Here is a 13,072-nt window from a genome sequence, read left to right as displayed (position 1 = left end):
TGCACAATTGGTGGCTGACAAAATATTTTTTTCCCCCACTGTATGCACGCACCACTTTTCCGTTATTAATTTTTTAGAATTTTTAGAAACAAGTTATTTTTTTCATTTCACTTCATCAATTTGGACTATTTTGTGTATGTCCATTACATGAAATCCAAATAAAAATCCATTTAAATTACAGGTTGTAATGCAACAAAATAGGAAAAATGCCAAGGGGGATGAATACTCTTGCAAGGCACTGTAAGTGCGTGAATTGCACAATTTTTCTGTCCTGCTAAGCATTCAAAAAGTACTTTTGAGTGTCAGGGAAAATGTATGGAGTAAAAAGTCAATTATTTTCTTTGGAACTGTAGTAAAGTAAAAGTTGTCAAAAATATAAGTAGTAAAGTACAGATACCCCAAAAAACTACTTAGATAGTACTTCAAAGTATTTTTACTTAAGTACTTTACACCACTGCAAATGATGTTGATGACTCATCCTATACTCGTATTTGTGGCCAAAGCATAAACACTTCAGTAACCCCACCTCAAACTTTCAAAAATGCTTGCCATTTCCTCATAGAGGAGGATGAGCTAGCCAATCAGCGGTCTACTCGCGTGAATATTTTTAATGATCTGTATACACCCACACCACTCTGTTGTTGGGGTAAGCTCACACCATTCCGACACAGATAATCTTATTTTTAACATATTTAACAATTGAAATTGGAAGGAAAACTATTTCAATCATATTGTAATTAATTATAGGTCATATTTCATAGAAATCTGGAAATACTGGACAGTTACTTTAAACGCTGTTGTGAAAACCTCTTAGAAAATGTCTTAGATCATTAAATCATTAACTGTCTTCATTATACAGTCGAAGTCGGAAGTTTACAGTGAGGGAAAAAAGTATTTGATCCCCTGCTGATTTTGTATCTTTGCCCACTGACAAAGAAATGATCAGTCTATAATTTTAATGGTAGGTTTATTTTAACAGTGAGAGACAGAATAACAACAACAAAATCCAGAAAAACCCATGTCAAAAATGTTATACATTGATTTGCATTTTAATGAGGGAAATAAGTATTTGACCCCCTCTCAATCAGAAAGACTTCTGGCTCCCAGGTGTCTTTTATACAGGTAACGAGCTGAGATTAGGAGCACACTCTTAAAGGGAGTGCTCCTAATCTCAGCTTGTTACTTGTATAAAAGACACCTGTCCACAGAAGCAATCAATCAATCAGATTCCAAACTCTCCACCATGGCCAAGACCAAAGAGCTCTCCAAGGATGTCAGGGACAAGATTGTAGACCTACACAAGGCTGGAATGGGCTACAAGACCATCGCCAAGCAGCTTGGTGAGAAGGTGACAACAGTTGATGCGATTATTAACAAATGGAAGAAACACAATAACTGTCAATCTCCCTCGGCCTGGGGCTCCATGCAAGATCTCACCTCGTGGAGTTGCAATGATCATGAGAACGGTGAGGAATCAGCCCAGAACTACACGGGAGGATCTTGTCAATGATCTCAAGGCAGCTGGGACCATAGTCACCAAGAAAACAATTGGTAACACACTACGCCGTGAAGGACTGAAATCCTGCAGCGCCCGCAAGGTCCCCCTGCTCAAGAAAGCACATATACAGGCCCGTCTGAAGTTTGCCAATGAACATCTGAATGATTCAGAGGAGAACTGGGTGAAAGTGTTGTGGTCAGATGAGACCAAAATGGAGCTCTTTGGCATCAACTCAACTCGCCGTGTTTGGAGGAGGAGGAATGCTGCCTATGATCCCAAGAACACCATCCCCACCGTCAAACATGGAGGTGGAAACATTATGCTTTGGGGTTTTTCTGCTAAGGGGACAGGACAACTTCACCGCATCAAAGGGGCCATGTACCGTCAAATCTTGGGTGAGAACCTCCTTCCCTCAGCCAGGGCATTGAAAATAGGTCATGGATGGGTATTCCAGCATGACAATGACCGAAAACACACGGCCAAGGCAACAAAGGAGTGGCTCAAGAAGAAGCACATTAAGGTCCTGGAGTGGCCTAGCCAGTCTCCAGACCTTAATCCCATAGAAAATCTGTGGAGGGAGCTGAAGGTTCGAGTTGCCAAACGTCAGGCTCGAAACCTTAATGACTTGGAGAAGATCTGCAAAGAGGAGTGGGACAAGTCACTCCTGAGATGTGTGCAAACCTGGTGGCCAACTACAAGAAACGTCTGACCTCTGTGATTGCCAACAAGGGTTTTGCCTAAGTCATGTTTTGCAGAGGGGTCAAATACTTATTTCCCTCATTAAAATGCAAATCAATTTATAACATTTTTGACATGCATTTTTCTGGATTTTTTTGTTGTTATTCTGTCTCTCACTGTTCAAATAAACCTACCATTGAAATTATAGACTGATCATGTCTTTGTCAGTGGGCAAACGTACAAAATCAGCAGGGGATCAAATACTTTTTTCCCTCACTGTACATATACCTTAGCTAAATACATTTAAACTCAGTTTTTCACAATTCCTGACATTTAATCCTAGTAAAAATTCCCTGTCTTAGGTCAGTTAGGATCACCACTTTATTTTAAGAATGTGAAATGTCAGAATAATAGTAGAGATTTATTTCAGCTTTTATTTCTTTCATCACATTCCCAGTGGGTCAGAAGTTTACATACACTCAATTAGTATTTGGTAGCATTGCCTTTAAATTGTTTAACTTGGGTCAAACGTTTCGGGTAGCCTTCCACAAGCTTCCCACAATAAGTTGGCGGAGATTTGGCCCATTCCTCCTGACAGAGCTGGTGTAACTGAGTCAGGTTTGTAGGCCTCCTTGCTTGCACACAATTTTTCAGTTCGGTCCACACATTTTCTATAGGATTGAGGTCAGGGCTTTGTGATGGCCACTCCAATACCTTGACTTTGTTGTCCTTAAGCCATTTTGCCACAACTTTGGAAGTATGCTTGGGGTCGTTGTCCATTTGGAAGACCCATTTGCGACCAAGCTTTAACTTCCTGACTGATGTCTTGAGATGTTGCTTCAATATATCCACATAATTTTCCTTCCTCATGATGCCATCTATTTTGTGAAGTGCACCAGTCCCTCCTGCAGCAAAGCACTCCCACAGCATGATGCTGCCACCCCCGTGCTTCACGGTTGGGATGGTGTTCTTCGGCTTGCAAGCACCCTCTTTTTCCTCCAAACATAATGATGGTGATTATGGCCAAACAGTTCTGTTTTTGTTTCATCAGACCAGAGGACATTTCTCCAAAAAGTACGATCTTTGTCAACATGTGCAGTTGCAAACCGTAGTCTGGCTTTTTTATGGTGGTTTTGGAGCAGTGGCTTCTTCCTTGCTGAGCGGCTTTTCAGGTTATGTCGATATAGGACTTGTTTTACTGTGGGTATAGATACTTTTGTACCTGTTTCCTCCAGCATCTTCACAAGGTCCTTTGCTGTTGTTCTGGTTTTGATTTGCACTTTTCGCATCAAAGTACGTTCATCTCTACGAGACAGAACGCGTCTCCTTCCTGAGCGGTATGACGGCTGCATGGTCCCATGGTGTTTATACTTGCGTACTATTGTTTGTACAGATGAACGTGGTACCTTCAGGCGTTTGGAAATTGCTGCCAAGGATGAACCAGACTTGTGGAGGTCTACCATTTTTCTTCTGAGGGCTTGTCTGATTTCTTTTGATTTTCCCATGATGTCAAGCAAAGAGGCACTGAGTTTGAAGGTAGGCCTTGAAATACATCCACAGGTACACCTCCAATTGACTTAAATTATGTCAATTAGCCTATCAGAAGCTTTTAATGCCATGACATAATTTCCTGGAATTTTCCAAGCTGTTTATAGGCACAGTCAACTTCTGACCCACTTGAATTGTGATACATTGAAATCTGTAAAGAATTATTGGAAAAATTACATGTCATGCACAAAGTAGATGTCCTAACCGACTTGCTAAAACGATAGTTTGTTAACAAGAAATGTGTGGAGTGGTTGAAGAAGGAGTTTTAATGACTCCAACCTAAGTGTATGTAAACTTCCGACTTCAACTGTACTTCTTCCTATAGTCTTTGCATCTCCCACATCAAACAGCTTCCTGTATGTAAGTGATCCATCCTTAATTGTTTTCCCATTCCTCTTGTTCTCCACAGGTCATCTTGGTGGTTGCTGAGAGCCAGCGCTTTGTTTGTTCTGGCAGACCTTGTTTCTATGGTGAACGCACGTACAGTGACAGTAGGGAGCCATGGCGGAGCTGCTGCTCTCTCTCCCATCAGGCGCCTGGTTCTTGGAGAGATAACAATGTCTGTGAAAGCAAAGACTGGACTGAGAAAATTGTTCGCAAAGATGCTTGTGAAGGTACAATGTGGCTGAATAACTTCATAATAAAGTTTGGTTTCTAAGTTACAAAATGGATTGTTGATGGACATAAAATAATAAACTGTCAGTCTTTTGATACACCCCTCATGGTACCCCTCTCCCCTCAGAACACCCAGACCATGACTAATTAACACTATATTGTCTCTTGGTACTCATCCCGTAACCTCTGTCTGTCTGTATTCTCTCAGCCCCGAGGGCAAAGAACAGTCCTTCTCTGAGACAGTGTTTTTGGAGCTGGCTCCATCAGAGTGTAACCTGTCCCGACAGCTTCACTTCTCCTTCCCTCCAGATGTGGTGCCAGGCAGCGAGAGGGCTCACTTCGCACTGGTTGGTATGTACCATTCAATACTGTATACCATCCATCTTTTGTTATCACCAACACAGCTCTGTTTAGGTTTACATGTCATTAACTCAACTGCAGCGTACACCCATGTTTCATTTTGTGTTTAGACAATGGGCATGATGCAGGCACATGGTTGTCCAGTAAAGATCTGTCATTTTGTGTTGGGTGTTAGATGATGGAAACGGAAATGAGGGCTATCAAAACAATATTTGTGGCAAGCTGACTCGGAGCAGCTGCTGAGGTGTTTATGTTCACCAATCAGATCCAGGGATTTGTCATGGTAGAATACAAACCTAGCAACTTTTGTTGTTCAAGGACAAACCGTGTGGTCTATGCGTGTTATGTACATTATACAGGGGATATTTTCTAAACACCAAGAGCGTTCCTGTCTCTTCCTCGCTGTTCTTTTGTCTCTCAGACATATTTTATTTTCCCTCCCTCTCTTCAATCTATCCATCTCTCTCTCCCTCTGCTCTCACATTCTCCTCTCGTGGTCCAGGGTGCTTGGTCTAAAACGATTCATCTGTCTACCATCTCAAATCCAATCCTTCTGTATTACCACCACAATGTTTGATTGTGTAATGTCTAAATGGTTCCTCCCTTCCCTTCCTGTTTGTGTGGTGTGGTATTACAGGTGATATCTCTGGTCTGTCCATAACCGGGTCCGCTGGTTCAGATGCCTCACGGCTGTGGAGAGCAGAACATTATCAACTTCACTCCCAACATCTATGTCCTGCAGTACCTGAGCAATCTTACCAGCCCTACAAGGAGATACCCAGCAGGGCTCTGTCATACATGATGACTCCGTGCCCTATAGCTCAGTATGATAGCTCAGTATGATCTAATCCATGCCCCATAGTGGTGAGGAGAACAAGATTAAGTTAAAATGTTGTTGTATCCGGGCCTCCCGAGTGGCGCAGTGGTCTATGGCACTGCATTGCAGTGCTAGAGGCGTCACTACAGACCCAGGCTCGATCCCGGGCTGTATCACAACCTGCCGTTATCGGGAGTCCCTTAGGGCGGCGCACAATTGGCCCAGCATCGTCCGGGTTAGGGGTGGGTTTGGTTGGGGGGGCTTTACTTGGCTCATCGCGCTCTATAGACTCCTTGTGGCGGGCCGGGCGCCTGCAGGCTGACCTCGGTCATCAGTTGAACGGTGTTTCCTCCAACACATTGGTGTGGCTGGCTTCCGGGTTATGCGGGCGGGTGTTAAGAAGCGCAGTTTGGCAGGTCATGTTTCGGAGGAAGCATGACTCGACCTTCGCCTCCCGAGCCCGTTGGTGAGTTGCAGCGATGAGACAAGACTGAAATTGGGAAGAAAAAAGGGGGTAAAAATAAAATGTTGTATCAGAAGTGTGTTGTAACTACCACATTCTCACATTCCTCTCTTCAGGATATCAGAGAGAACTGTCCTTCCAGAGAGATGACGGCTCCTTCCGGGCCTTTGGAGCCAGCGACGCTTCTGGTAGTACCTGGTAGGTCATTATATAAAAATGTAAATGTCACTTTGTCTCTGTTTGAACTCTTTTCTCCCTTGTCCAGGCTGACAGCGTTTGTACTGAGGTGTTTCCTACAGACCTGGTCCTTCGTGCAGATTGACCAGATCATTCTCTCCAGGGCCATGGGCTGGCTGGTTCAGCAGCAGGGATCCCAGGGAGAGTTCATCGAAGTGGGCAGGGTCATCCACACTGCGCTGCAGGGAGGCCTGGATGGACCCGTCTCTCTCAATGCCTACGTGCTGATGACACTGCTGGAGGATCAGACCTACTGTATGTGGTGAAGAGAAACAAGTCTGAGGGGCATGAATGTAGTCGTGCACTAATACAAAATCTGCTTACCCCACTGCATGTGGGTAGGAAAAGTTGAGCGTGGGACGTTTCAGTGAAAGCAGAGAACCTTTCGTTACTCCTGAAGTATTGCTTTTCTAACACTAAGTGTGCTCATTGTACACATCGAAAATAGTGCCTATTAAATCATAGTTAGTCTTAATCTGATTGTCTAGAGTAGGGATGGGCAACTGGCCCCCCTTTTGAAGGCCCTCGGCTCAATTCCCCCCAAATAAAAAGGTGCAATTTCGAAATTTGGTTGTGCATCAACAGTTTTTCTCTAATGTCAGTCACTGATAGTCACTCAATTAGCCCATGTCAGCTAATATTTTTTTGATTTGTAAGTTAGTCTAGCGGCCAGCTATCTAAACTTGTAGCAATCAAGGTTGAATTAGAGCCCTGGGGCCCCTCATTGAGTTTGTTAGTCAGTCTCACTCAATGTCATATTAAAAACTGCAAACACTTCTCTCCACCCTGGGGTTCCCAAACGTTTTCACTCAGGGCCCCCTTCCAGCATTGGGGAACATCCCACGCGCACACATGCGCCAAGTCTATTTCTATGGGCACAAGCACTGTTCATGACACAAACTGTTCACACCACTCTTGTTGGTGGAGAAAATGTTGCAGTTTTAAAGCTAATTTTCTTGCAATTCTATACATTTTGCCATGTCTAATGTGTATTCATGTGATATTTAAGTGACTAAAAATAATATCTATGGGCTAAAAAAACGAAATAAAAAACGTTAGCTGACATGGGCTAGTTAATCTGGACATTTCTGACCAGTTATAAATAGCTTTCGAAGGTATGCAATGACTAACATGACGAGGAACTGATAATGCACTCACTAACTGTAAGTCGCTCTGGATAAGAAGCGTCTGCTAAATGACTAAAATGTAAATGTAATAATGCACTACCCAATTTCGAAATTGCACCTTGTGCATTCTACTATTACAACTTTCAACAATAAGTTTAAAGCCAGACTGAGTTCCTTTAAAAAACAGAAAATAAACCTTTTTTTTTGGGGGGGGGGGGGGGGGGGGTCAAAGTGTCCACCTCAGTCTCACCTAGTGTCCGACTTCAACATCAACTCCACTAACTACCTGGTACATCAGACCAAAGAGGTAACATAGTCTTTGTCTGTTTCAAGTTGTAATATATGATACAGTATTTCAATGATGTACAGTGGCTTGCGAAAGTATTCGCCCCCCTTGGCATTTTTCCTATTTTGTTGCCGTACAACCTGGAATTAAAATTAATTTTGGGGGGGGTTTGTATCATTTGATCTACACAACATGCCTACCACTTTGAAGATGCAAAATATTTTTTTGTGTGAAACAAACAAGAAAAAAGACAAAAAAACAGAACTTGAGTGTGCATAACTATTCACCCCCCAAAGTCAAAATACTATATAGAGCCACCTTTTGCAGCAATTACAGCTGCAAGTCTCTTGGGGTATGTCTCTATAAGCTTGGCACGTCTAGCCACTGGGATTTTGCCCATTCTTCAAGGCAAAACTGTTCCAGCTCCTTCAAGTTGGATGGGTTCTGCTGGTGTACAGCAATCTTTAAGTCATACCACAGATTCTCAATTGGATTGAGGTCTGGGCTTTGACTAGGCCATTCCAAGACATTTAAATGTTTCCCCTTAAACCACTCAAGTGTTGCTTAAGCAGTATGCTTAGGGTCATTGTCCTGCTGGAAGGTGAACCTCCGTCCCAGTCTCAAATCTCTGGAAGACTGAAACAGGTTTCCCTCAAGAATTTCCCTGTATTTAGCGCCATCCATCATTCCTTCAATTCTGACCAGTTTCCCAGTCCCTGCCGATGAAAAACATCCCCACAACATGATGCTGCCACCACCATGCTTCACTGTGGGGATGGTGTTCTCGGGGTGATGAGAGGTGTTGGGTTTGCGCCAGACATAGCGTTTTCCTTGATGGCCAAAAAGCTCAATTTTAGTCTCATCTGACCAGAGTACCTTCTTCCATATGTTTGGGGAGTCTCCCACATGCCTTTTGGTGAACACCAAACGTGTTTGCTTATTTTTTTCTTTAAGCAATGGCTTTTTTCTGGCCACTCTTCCGTAAAGCCCATCTCTGTGGAGTGTACGGCTTAAAGTGGTCCTATGGACAGATACTCCAATCTCCGCTGTGGAGCTTTGCAGCTCCTTCAGGGTTATCTTTGGTCTCTTTGTTGCCTCTCTGATTAATGCCCTCCTTGCCTGGTCCATGAGTTTTGGTGGGCAGCCCTCCCTTGGCAAGTTTGTTGTGGTGCCATATTCTTTCCATTTTTTATAATGGATTTAATGGTGCTCCGTGGGATGTTAAAAGTTTCTGATATTTTTTTATAACCCAACCCTGATCTGTACTTCTCCACAACTTTGTCACTGACCTGTTTGGAGAGCTCCTTGGTCTTCATGGTGCCGTTTGCTTGGTGGTGCCCCTTGCTTAGTGGTGTTGCAGACTCTGGGGCCTTTCAGAACAGGTGTATATATACTGAGATCATGTGACAGATCATGTGACACTTAGATTGCACACAGGTGGACTTTATTTAACTAATTATGTGACTTCTGAAGGTAATTGGTTGCACCAGATCTTATTTAGGGGCTTCATAGCAAAGGGGCTGAATACATATGCACGCACCAGTTTTCCGTTATTTATTTTTTAGAATTTTTTGAAACAAGTTATATTTTTCATTTCACTTCACCAATTTGGACTATTTTGTGTATGTCCATTACATGAAATCCAAATAAAAATCAATTTAAATTACAGGTTGTAATGCAACAAAATAGGGAAAACGTCAAGGGGGATGAATACTTTTGCAAGGCCCTGTATCACCTGACAGCATGCATTAGAGGCAAACAGCCACCATAATGTACAGTTCAAAGGCAATACAGTATTAACAGAGATTTTGTATTTTTCCAGATAGACGCTGAACAAGATTTACTCATCGATGTATTAATGGAGGGAAGAGGATTTGCCTTATTTCAGGTATTCAGGTCACTTATCACTGGATGTCTAGTTAAGTCATAGCTATGAACACAATGTTCAATTTGTACAGACATTTATGATTTAACTATGTCATAGAAGAAGGTGACGTATAGGTATGCTCCTACAGGCAATGGAGGGGCCCTGTGTTTCAGGTACCATTAAGTCCTACACTTCAGATTTAATGGCCATACATTATCATGGTTGTCTCCTCACTTGCTTTCAATGTAATCCCAGAACCATGTCCAGTGTGAATGAAGGCAATAGCTGTGAATGATAGCTCTGACCCCACAATGCAGCATGAAAACTGTGTTGAGATGCAAAAACTTGGTAATTGACCACATTCATTCAGCAATTACCATCTGGAACACATAGCGTCTGGTCCATGTTAAATCTGCTTAGATTGTATCGCAGAGAGGATATGATGGAAGGTTCTGCTTCCAACTGCCTTCAATTTAGTCCTCTATCCTCTGTTACAGACCCCCTCTAAACATCTTGCTTTCAGTCTCCTCGCCTGCCCCGGGTAGCCATTATCTGCTATATTACATTTTAGAATCAGTAGAAATCCAGAGTATTTGGCCTTTTCTTCAAACACGTTCACTGTTTTCCTCTCAGATTGACTGAAAACAACAGAGCTTTCTGTTTTCTTTACCCTTATCAATTTAATTAGGATTAATTTGTTTTTTTGTGTGGGGGATTTCTTTCAGTTCTTTCATTTTCATTCATTCTTTAATTTATTTTCATTGGGATTCTTTCATTGTTCTCTGCCCTTGACAACTATATCGTTTATTGTGGTTCTGTTGCGCATAACAAGTCATGTATACTGTACAGTTTATAAAATAAAATAAAATAACATTGTATTTGCCACATGCGCCAAATACAACAGGTGTAGACATTACAGTGAAATGCTTACTTACAAGCCCATAACCAACAATGCAGTTTAAGAAAAAAATTAAAATAGCAAATAATTGAAGAGCAGCAGTAAAATAAAAGAACAGTAGTGAGGTTATATACAGGGGGTACCGGTACAGAGTCAATGTGCGGGGGCACCGGTTAGTTGAGGTAATTGAGGTAATATGTACATGTGGGTAGAGTTAAAATTGACTATGCATAAATAATAAACAGAGTAGCAGCAGCGTAAAAGAGGGGATTGGGTTGGGGTGGGGTGGGGTGGGGTGGGGGGGGGGGGGGGGCAATGCAAATAGTCTGGGTAGCCATGATTAGCTGTTCAGGAGTCTTATGGCTTTGGGGTAGAAGCTGTTAAGAAGCCTTGTGGACCTAGACTTGGCGCTCCGGTACCGCTTGCCATGTGGTAGCAGAGAGAACAGTCTATGACTAGGGTGGCTGGAGTCTTTGATAATTTTTAGGGCCTTCCTCTGACACCGCCTGGTATAGAGGTCCTGGATGGCAGGAAGCTTGGCCCCAGTGATGTACTGGGCCGCACGCACTACCCTCTGTAGTGCCTTGCGGTCGGAGGCAGAGCAGTTGCCATACCAGGTGGTGATGCAACCAGTCAGGATGCTCTCAATGGTGCAGCTGGATAACTTTTGGAGGATCTGAGGACACATGCCAAATCCTAGGCTTTGTCGTGCCCTCTTCACGACTGTCTTGGTGTGTTTGGACCATGGTAGTTTGTTGGTGATGTGGACACCAAGCAACTTGAAGCTCTCAACCTGTTCCACTACAGCCCCGTCGATGAGAATGGGGGTGTGCTCAGTCCTCTTTTTTTTCCTGTAGTCCACAATCATCTCCTTTGTCTTGATCACGTTGAGGGAGAGGTTGTTATCCTGGCACCACACGGCCAGGTCTCTGACCTCCTCCCTATAGGCTGTCTCATCATTGTCGGTGATCAGGCCTACCACTGTTGTGTCATCGGCAAACTTAATGGTGGTGTTGGTGTCGTGCCTGGCCATGCAGACATGGGTGAACAGGGAGTACAGGAGGGGACTGAGCACGCACCCCTGAGGGGCCCCCATGTTGAGGATCAGCGTGGCAGATGTGTTGTTACCTACCCTTACCACCTGGGGGCGGCCCGTCAGGAAGTCCAGGATCCAGTTGCAGAGGGAGGTGTTTAGTCCCAGGGTCCTTAGCTTAGTGATGAGCTTTGAGGGCACTATGGTGTTGAACGCTGAGCTGTAGTCGATGAATAGCATTCTCACGTAGGTGTTCCTCTTGTCCAGGTGGGAAAAGGCAGTGTGGAGTGCAAAAGAGATTGCATCATCTGTGGATCTGTTGGGGCGGTATGCAAATTGGAGTGGGTCTAGGGTTTCTGGGATAATGGTGTTGATGTGAGTCATGACCAGCCTTTTACAGCATTTATGGCTACAGACGTGAGTGCTACAGGTCGGTAGTCATTTAGGCAGGTTATCTTAGTGTTCTTGGGCAAAGGGACTATGGTGGTCTGCTTGAAACCTGTTGGTATTACAGACTCAGTCAGGGACATGTTGAAAATGTCAGTGAAGACACTTGCCAGTTGGTCAGCGCATGCTCGGAGTACACATCCTGGTAATCCGTCTGGCCCTGCAGCCTTGTGAATGTTGACCTGTTTAAAGGTCTTACTCACATTGGCTACAGAGAGCTTGATCACATAGTCATCCAGAACAGCTGATGCTGTCATGCATGCTTAAGTGTTGCTTGCCTCGAAGCGAGCATAGAAGTGATTTAGCTCGTCTGGTAGGCTTGTGTCACTGGGCAGCTCGCGTCTGTGCTTCCCTTTTGTAGTTTGTAATAGTTTTCAAGCCCTGCTACATCCGACGAGCATCAGAGCCAGTGTAGTACAATCCAATCTTAGTCCTGTATTGACTCTTTGCCTGTTTGATGGCTCGTCAGAGGGCATAGCGGGATTTCTTATAAGCGTCCGGGTTAGAGTCCCGCTCCTTGAAGGTGGCAGCTCTACCATTTAGCTCAGTGTGGATGTTGGCTGTAATCCATGGCTTCTGGTTGGGGTGTGTACGTACGGTCACTGTGAGTATGACGTCATCGATGCACTTATTGATGAAGCCAGTGACTGATGTGGTGTACTCCTCAATGCTATCTGAAGAATCCCGGAACATATTCCAGTCTGTGCTAGCAAAACAGTCCTGTAGCTTAGCATCTGCGTCTTCTGACCACTTCCTTATTAACCAAGTCACTGGTGCTTCCTGCTTTAGTTTTTGCTTATAAGCAGGAATCAGTAGGATAGAGTTATGGTCAGATTTGCCAAATGAAGGGTGAGGGAGAGCTTTGTACGCGTCTCTGTGTGTGGAGTAAAGGTGGTCTAGAGTTTTTTCCCTCTGGTTGCACATTTAACATGCTGGTAGAAATGAGGTAGAATGGATTTGTTTCCCTGCATTAACGTCCCCGGCCACTAGGAGCGCTGCCTCTGGATGAGCGTTTTTCTGTTTACTTATGGCCTTATACAGCTCATTGAGTGCAATCTTAGTGCCTGCATCGGTTTGTGGTGGTAAATAGACAGCTACGAAAAAAATATAGATGGAAAATTATCTTGGTAAATAGTGTGGTCTACAGCTTATCATGAGATACTCTACCTCAGGCGAGCAAAACCTTGAGACTTCCTTT

Source organism: Coregonus lavaretus, assembly GCF_964263955.1.
Source record: "Coregonus lavaretus genome assembly, chromosome: 27".
Taxonomy (NCBI): domain Eukaryota; kingdom Metazoa; phylum Chordata; class Actinopteri; order Salmoniformes; family Salmonidae; genus Coregonus; species Coregonus lavaretus.
The sequence above is the reverse complement of the archived record's forward strand: the minus strand, read 5'-3'. Positions refer to the sequence as shown.